We start from the raw sequence: 8,856 nt of genomic DNA, 5'->3' as shown, positions 1-8,856 counted from the left end.
CATTATGGCAATGGGATCTCAACTTTCCATCAGACCATTTCTTGGTCTTTCAGAACATGAACTTTGTGATGATGCGGACTTCAAACATAGTTGACACTGTTAAAAGATAAACAGTATGATTTTGTGTACAATCTGGAAAGGGGTCAAGTGGCGAAAGTTGAAACAATTCTTTCTGAGATATTGCCTTTCTATGATGTTTATGGAGCTAAACTTGGGCATATGCATGTTAAATGTTGTAAACGTCCGTTTTAATATCAACTAATTTATAAAAATCATCTTAGTAACAACTTTCTAATCGTATTATGGTCTCCTACAGCTTTGACATGTAAAGAGTATCTGAGTTACCAACTAGTATACTAACCAACTATCACACAATAACTTTATCTAGATTCTTCTATTGAGAGTGAGAGGATTGGAGTTGTACGTGCGGGCAAGGCCTCTCAGGTTCTCCTCTTGTCCACAGAACTTTGAGGTCACCTCTCATCTGTCCCAAGGTTAAAAAGGTACCTGCAGAACGTAACTAGCTTATATTACTGCTGCTCATGTTATGAATAATTTAGCGCAGAAAGGTTGGAGGCACACTATGCATGTTACTGCCAGATTATCCAAGCTTAGAGTCTTACCAATGTGAATGGAACTATGTATAACAAAGCCGGTTGGCAATGTCCATCCATCAAGTTCAAAGCCACATAGGTGACCAGGAGACCTGCAGTGCGAATTGCCAAGCAATTATTAAACACGAAATTAATGATGTAATGCAATTTTTCCATGAAAACTTAATGTCATTATGTCCTAAAATATCTTAATTTTTCAAATAGCTCATATATGCTCCACACATTATCTCCATTGAGCTCTGTTTACCATAAACACACGGAAATTTATAAACAAGAGTTATTAAGTCGCCCAAAATTTATTAGATGGCTCAATTAGGTGCATTTTATGAATGCCAGGTGCAACATCTGCTTAGCAAAGAGAAAAAAAGTGCAACATGCCACAAAATTTAGCACAGTACATACCTGCACCATAAGCTGTCATTGCCCACACAAAGTAACCCGTTCGAAGAGTCTTATTTGTCAACCAATCATACCTGTAAAAGTTACTGTCATGATTTAGCATCTGTTTGGACGATGTGATAACTAATAAGTGTAACTGTCATGATTTAGTTTCAAGTCCCATGTTTTAATCATTAATTGATCCAAGTTTTGTGAATAACACAGTAACTCCCAAAATATCTGATCAATGTTAACATGTTGTTTCATGTTCATTTTATAAATCCCAAAAACAAATATACAAATATCTAATCAATGGACATATTTGACCAAAAAAAATAACATAAAATAAAAAAAGTCTCTGAAACATTTATGGTTAAGGTTTCAGTTGTAGGGTACTTAAAAGGGATTGTCAAAGACATGTGGTTCACAAACACAAACCTTAGTGAAAAGGCTACAACCAATCCAGGTAAGATAATATCACCAAACCCGATGATCCTGTAGCCACCCCAAGGATCAAACATCCGTGGGATTTTTAGTAGCATTGGGATACCATCCTCTCCACTTTTATCACCATGAGCCACCTATATAAGAAAGATAAATATTTCAATGTCTTCAACATGTAAAAAAGGTATGAAAACCCAAAACCAATCTTTAGGAGTGGCAGAGAAGTTCTGATTCACTCACCACTATCATGACACTCTCATGGAACCACCATTTAGAAACAAATACACAGAAGATGTCATAAAAAAAGGCACAACCGAGAAGAACTGTTCCAACCTGATTAGAGAGAGAGAGAGAGGAGAGAGATTAGAGAGGTTATCTTTGTGCATTATCAATAAGGTGTTCGGTATGAATTGCTCCATTGTCTTAATTGCTAATAATCCAACAGAATATGTAACGAACAAAAAGATATCCTTTGGTCCCCAGTTCACCGAAAAAAAAAAACTAAATAAATAAATAAATAAGGAATATCTACAAATCAAAGTATAATTGACTAGATAAAAAAAAAAGATAGAAAAAGTCATAATGTGTTTTTTAACAAAATAAGTGCACAGTAGGACTTGGGAGTATGCTGAGGTTACAGAATTACAGATTAAACCAGGAAAATAATATTAATAGATATGACCTTGCATTTTATTATATAATCATCAATAGTAACAGCACAATAATAGACGAAAATAAAAAAGTTCACATTTTGCTCGACAACAATCAGAAAAGGCAAAATGATTGTGAATCATCACCTTGAGATTCGGTACGCGAACAATCTGAACAACGGTAATTATCAGTGCAATACCCTGATTGTTTTTCAGCACAAGTTAGTGTCTACCAAACATATTACAAGTTACAAATATCACTTGAATGTGAAAGATAAAGTGCAGCTATCAGTATTGAGTATCTGTAATAGTACGAAATAAGTGCAGTCCAAATAAAACAAAAAGAATAGCATGATCTGTTTACCAGTTCCTTCCAAAAACAGAACTCTGATGTGCTTAAGGGCAAAGTCAATCTTCAGGTACCAAATAGCAATCAGTCGTATTATTGGTATTTACACTATTGATTGTTCTATCTTTGGTAATATGATAGCTAAACAGACCAGCAATACATACATCCGAATGAATTGGAAAAAACTAGATACAGCTGAATTTTTATTATTTTTCTATTTTCTGATAAGATAAGAATACCAGATTATCTGCCGACCTATATTTGGACAGAAAAGCTGAGAATCATTACCTTATGGCTGATTAGTTAAATTTGCCTACATATGATTATGGTCTTCTCTGCTCCTTCTCTGCTCATCTTTTTTAATGCTGTAACAATTAAGTGATGAGGTTTCCACCCTTCTTCTAAAACAAAGGTTTTCCAATCTCCATATTACTCAGCAAAATCCAATAAGAATGTACAATATACCATCCACGGTAGTCTAACTCCTGGATCCCCCTGCTGTATAAGTACTTCTCAAAATTCTCTTGTGATACACTGACACAGTCTAATTATGAGTTTAGATCTTGCATGACTTAAAAATATTATTCATGCATAATATATGTAATGAAAAGATTACTAGCTTGGAGTGCCAAAAAATACACACACACGCACACACATATAAATATATAAATCAGTAGAATGTAAAACAGGGAGATACAGAAGCAAAATTCACTACATTAGGTATGGATTTAGAACATTCCAATGAAAATTCAGAACCAGATCAATATCAAAATAAAAGACGAGAATTTATTTCCTTACAAGGATATCTTGGCCAATCCAAGCAAATGACACGCGGCGATACACTGCCCAAACAACAGCAAATGCTATGCAGAAGGAATTCGACAGCTAGTGTCAAATATGAAACAGCTCCAAAGAAGGGCACCTTAACATATGATTCTCCAGCATGTTTAAACCGTCTGAAACTATATTTGCTTAGTTGTCAGCTTCATATTCAGGAGACTTTACAAACAAAACTTAAAGTTTTTAACAACAGATCAATTTTCATTTAAATTTCTAGAATAATGATGCTTGCTTGCATTCTTACATAAAAGCTCATCAGTAGTGTTATCAAAGCTCATTAGTTCTGGAGATCTATGGCATTTAATTTGCACTGCTTCCAAAAAGCACTTCTAAGTAATAGTGTTTCTTAAAGAAGCACTGGTACGCATTGGCAATGCGACCCAAATGACCAGCATACTTTGCCCCTCTTATAGTTTGGAAGCTAATGACAAAACTATAAGAAGAGAATTCACAGAAAACAAAAAAACAAAAAAAAAAAAAAAACAAAAAAAAACAAAAACAAAACAAAAAATAGAAGATAGGATACATCCAAAGAAAGTGCTAGCATAATAAGGTTATGTAATTTACACTAACGTATGAACGAATGATTGTTCTGCTTCCATTATAAAGAATGATAAAACAGATCACACTATAGAATAAATGGCAACAGGAGAAAAACACAAAGTTCGTCCCAAAAAACAAGGTCTAGCACAATCAAGTGATGAATGGATGTCTAAATGAATTACCCATCAAATCCTCCTCTGTCTCCACCAAATTAACAAATAAAAAATAAAGTACAACATGAGAGCATCACAAAGGCTAAGGGCTAACATAAGGAGGCAAAAGACATTTACCATGATAGCAAGGGCACCAAGCAAGTCTGTAGGCCCTATAAAAAGAAAGAGACTGCATGGTTCAGTATTCACCTCAGAGGACTCGTTGAAAATAATATTAACTAGTATATGCTCAATTAAGAATTTATAATCATAGAGAAAAAAAATCTGTATAATACAAAAACAGATACCTCTATCCCACCAATGCAAAACAAAACCACCAGAATCTCGATGAACCAGAAGGACATAAGTTTGTAAAACATAACCAAGAAGCATGAAGCAATCACAACAAAGAGAATTGCTGCCATGGTGCTAATTTCCACTAAAGGACTGGCACCTTCACCTTCCACATGTGAAGACTCGTCAGAAGCATCCTGCACACAGCAATTAACAACATAGAATTGATAGAATCAGTCAGCACCCAGCAAGAATTAAAGCCACATATACAGTAACTTCACTAGAGTTACAAAATAGCTGCAAAAAGGCATAGCATAACCTTCAATAGCTTGTCATGCTCAATAGCTGCTTCTCTTGCGGTCCATGCAGACCAATAAGAAGCAAATAAGATGGTACCAACAGCCATAAGCCATAGAAATACTTCTGCAATGTCAACCAGTGGACGCAATGGAGAGTATAGCTGCACAGAAACTGAAGAAAGGGATCGCATAGACAATAGTACAAACAAAAGAAAACCCCTCTTAGAAGGTGAAATTATATGCAAATAGTTAGGTGTATATGTGAACAGAAAAGGAAAAGCATACCTATGGAATTGTTCGTTAATCCATTTTCCAAGATTTCACCAATTTTGTTGGGAAGCATAACAGCAGGTATGCCTATCTCGACATCAGGCTCGTCGTCTTCACAAACCATCTTGAAAAGTTCTATAGAACACACAGCAATACTTTTTGTAACATATACTTATTTTCACCTAATCAATTTTGACAACCATTTTTTTCTACAGTACACACAGCAATATTTATTGTTACATATGCTTATTTTAACTTGATAAATTTTGACAGTCATTTTTTATAATGAATAACGATTATAACAATAAAATTTTCTTTTCACTTGCTACTGTTTCCTCCCATATTAATTGTAAAAATGTGTTGAACATTTTTACTCTGCAAGAGAGTTTAGAGGACTTTAGGATGGAGACTTTTCTAGACCATGAAGATAAGAAAAATTAGATGCAAATACCTGGAGGGTTATTTATGATGAGGATGGCTGAAGCATTAGCAGATTCAGCCATATTTGCCTTGGTGGTAAAACTGCAATTTCCTCGGTGTACCAAAATGACCTCATGTGAAAGCTACCCAAAAGATATGCACTACACAATCAGATGAGCATATCTGATAGCTTCCAATCAGGAAGATTATCACTTCTAATTACTGTAAAACATTGTAGTGTAGATTGATGTTATAGAATGGAAAGATCATAACAAGTATACCTTATTCTTGGGTTTGGTACAACAATCAGGGGGGTCTGCCAGAACCACTCTAGTATGATTGGCATGCTTCTCCTTTGATTCCAGGGTAGGTCCAAATCGAGCCCCGACACCAACATACTCGTTGGCTTCTACACCGTTGATCCAAGTCGGGACCGGAGCCGACAAGGGGTCGCGGTCCACCATTCTTCTGGAGCCTCGCCGACGCTTGGTCTGGGGAACGTGCGTTCGCCGCCGCCAACTTGCTCTACGGGGTCGCTCCAAAGACTTCGGAGGCCTCCTCACCAGTACTTTCGGTTTTCACATTTTATCAGATTTATTATAATGGATTCACTTTTTTTCGACAAAGATAATGGATTCACTTGAAGGCATTAATATACGTCAAATTGATTTGCTGTCATATCTTAATTTCCTGGAAATTAAAACACACCTTGTTATTGTTATACGAGATGCTTACAAAAATCAACATATGGTTTTTGAAATTTGTATTGGCGTGTAATTACTGAAATGCAAATTAGAAAATACAATTATAGAAGAAAATCAATATATATGAATGAACAAAACAGAGGTAAACAGAGACGACCAGAGACCTACTTAGACGTTGAACACGTACATGATCCCATTCGAATCAATGGATCAAGTAAGAGCTGTCCTCAGTTTGATCAGTTGTACTACATCAACCTGACGTTCGTTGGGTTGTGTTGTGATTTATTATTTTACCAAGTGAGCATGAAATTGATCTTGAGCATGTATTTTTGTGCTACGCGTGATTTTTGTGTTTCTGCTACAGTTGATGAGGAAATAGTTAAAAGCCAACAATACTATTATCTAAATTTTGTCTGGTGTGAATCAATTTTGTCTAACTAGATGAAAGTCTACCCCAAGTCCGCATGTGATGCACCTTTTCATCAACCATAATAGATCATGCTTAGTTTTAGAAAGAGTGATAGAAATTCAGTTCAAACTTTCGATCTGGTTACGACATGTTGTGACAATGTTTTGGTAATAAATGTGTATTGGAAGAGAAAACGCACGCCCTGTACAAACGAACGTCAAGGAAGATTGGTATATGGCAGTCTGGAAGATTGCAAACCAGGCAAGGATCATTTTTCTCTTCTGAGGGCTGGTTCGGAACTTTTACAGCCGGTACAGGTGACTTCGCCGCCGGTTCTAGGCTCCTGGTATTGGGGGCTTCAAGGTGCACGGCGGTGGTTGTTCGGATTTGAGAGATACGAAATTAGGGTTTCAGGGTTAGGGCTTCATGCTGGTAACGTGTTTTAGGAAAACTGAAATTGGGAGAGAATTGAGTCGTGCTTTCATTGATAATAGGAGCCTCTTTATATAGAGGATTACAAGCATAGAGATAGAGTTGTACATGGAAACATAATCGTACATTGATTGGATATCTACGAATATCTCCAAGAATATCTCTCACATAAACCCTATTACAACTGGAGCAAGTAACCTAGAGTTTGGAGCAGATACATATTCTGGATTTACTTGAACATCATTCAATTTATTGAAAACTTGAACTTACAGTATTACAAAAGAACCCGCTACGATATGGTTCAGAAAAAATAATCACCAGCACATAATATATTGTTGAAAATGGTTCTAGTTAGACCTCCCCATTTGCTATTTAGACCTCTTATAACTTTTGTAAAATTTTATTTCCTATTTTACCCACTAAAAAAATAAGAAGAAGAGAAAGAATTTCCTATTCATCACAAACCCAGCTATTTGATCTTCCTCGCAATGAGACCTTAAAAAACAACAAGAATTGGTCTTTGGGCATGGATCCGGGAAGCCAAACCTCCCTTTTGAACAGCAAAATGAGCAAAGAATTCATCAAATCATGCTTTCATATTCCATAATTTCTTCTTGCGCATAACAAATTCTCTATTTCATTCCAATTTAGAAAAGATCATCACATCATCATCAAAACTGCACCTCCCTCCAAAAAGGTTCAATCTTTGCCGCATTAAACATTATTGATGCATCAAAAAACCAAAATAAAGACCAATTTTTTGTGCGAAGCAATCCAATTTTGGTACCTCTCGCTTTCTCAGACCCATGAAGTACAGAGCTGACTAAACCCAATTCAATATCATGTTTTTCTTCGATTATCGTTTCAACTTATATAAAATTATAAATATGGATTTGGCAAGCTTTCAATTTGAACCTCAACCCAGCCACATACTTAGCTGATAAGTCCTAATTTAATCTTAAAATCAAGAACAATTAAGTAGTCAATGATTATGGAAGCCATTATTGTTTATATAGAGCTTGGGTGGAAAAAAAATGAAAAATAAAACTTGTTGATCAGTTTCCATGGCCTTATATTAAAAGAATAGAGTTATTCAAAAAAAAAAAAAAAAAAAAAAAATAGAGAACCTTAGGTGGGTTGAACAAATGAAAGAAAGAGGATTTGACTCTGTTGAGGAGAACACGATTAAAAGAGGCAATTATTATTATTATTTTTTAATTTATAGAAGGGGTAAAATAAGAATTTATAAAAATTAGAAGAGGTCCAAATAGCAAATTGAAAGGTATGAATAGAACCTCCTAATATGGGTTTTTTGCACCAACAGTGTCTGGAGACTTGGGTGACTGACAATATGATACCCGAACTTACAAAGTTATCAAAGTGATACCCAGACTCAATTTTTCGTATCTCCGTCGTACCTGCCATCATTTTCCGTCACGTTTCCGTTAATTTGACCACGTGCAATGCATGTGACTGGTTAAATGAGGCAAAAAAGACTAATTTGCCCTCAATTCGTTTTTTTTTTTTTTTTTTTTTGGGAGAACACTTTTTTTTTTTTTGGGAGAACACTCGATTCGTTAAATTTTTTTCTCTCTTATTCATCATCCTCTTCCTTGAAACAGATCAAATCCAAAACCAGTTAACCATCATTGTTCTTCAGACTTCTTCCATCAAATTCAACCTCTTGCAATTTGCTTTCCCATTCAAATCCACCACCAGTCCCATCTTAGTGACAGCAATCAAGATAAGTATTTGAACCTAACAATTCTTCATGTTCATCTTCTTAAACCCAACAAAAAAGCAAAAATAGAAAAGAAAAAAAAACTAAGAAATCCCAGCATTTGTTCATGTTCTTGAACCCATTCATATTCATCTTCTCAAACCCAGCAAACCAATTGAGCTTTCGAGAGAAGAGAGATTGGTGACGGAGGGATCACTCGATCCCAGCCTCACCTCTGCCAGCCCGCCGCAACAGAACATCGGAAGAAGGTCCCGTGCAGGCGTGCAACACCAAATTCGAACTCCATTAGAAATCCGACTTCGAGCCCGCCGCCTCCT

At 35.8% G+C, this 8,856-nt stretch overlaps 1 pseudogene; it reads right to left on the bottom strand.

The window, feature by feature from the left end:
• Nucleotides 1-249: 249 nt before the first annotated feature.
• LOC133714021 (signal peptide peptidase-like 4) lies at nucleotides 250-5,682 on the bottom strand (annotated as a pseudogene).
• Nucleotides 5,683-8,856: the final 3,174 nt, after the last annotated feature.

This window comes from Rosa rugosa, chromosome 6 (assembly GCF_958449725.1).
Source record: "Rosa rugosa chromosome 6, drRosRugo1.1, whole genome shotgun sequence".
In the NCBI taxonomy this organism is placed as follows: Eukaryota; Viridiplantae; Streptophyta; class Magnoliopsida; order Rosales; family Rosaceae; genus Rosa; species Rosa rugosa.
This window is presented reverse-complemented; position numbering and strand designations above follow the sequence as displayed.